Raw genomic sequence first — 356 nt, 5'->3', positions numbered from 1 at the left:
TGTTTTTTGGCATATCCAGATCCTTTTTAGAAAGTCTGAACAGCAAAAAAGCTATTCAGATTAACCGACTTGGTTAGGCTCAGGCACTCAAATGACTTGGTTAGGTTTTATTACGTAAAGTGGGCATGTGGTGTAGTAAAGTGGCTGTGTCGTGTAGTCTGCAGACAACACTGCAGAAAGACCATTCACATCAAGTGGCGCTGCAGAACTCCTTCACTAAGGCTACGTTCGACTGCAGCCAATGAGACCCAAATCCGATTTTTTTGCTCATACATGACTCAGATCTGATGTTTTCTTTTTGTGTGTGTCCCTCTCTTTTTGATCTTTTCCAGTTCGGATTTGAGCCACTTTCATAT

The sequence above is a fragment of the Micropterus dolomieu genome, linkage group LG18, assembly GCF_021292245.1.
Source record: "Micropterus dolomieu isolate WLL.071019.BEF.003 ecotype Adirondacks linkage group LG18, ASM2129224v1, whole genome shotgun sequence".
Classification (NCBI taxonomy): Eukaryota; Metazoa; Chordata; class Actinopteri; order Centrarchiformes; family Centrarchidae; genus Micropterus; species Micropterus dolomieu.
The sequence above is the reverse complement of the archived record's forward strand: the minus strand, read 5'-3'. Positions refer to the sequence as shown.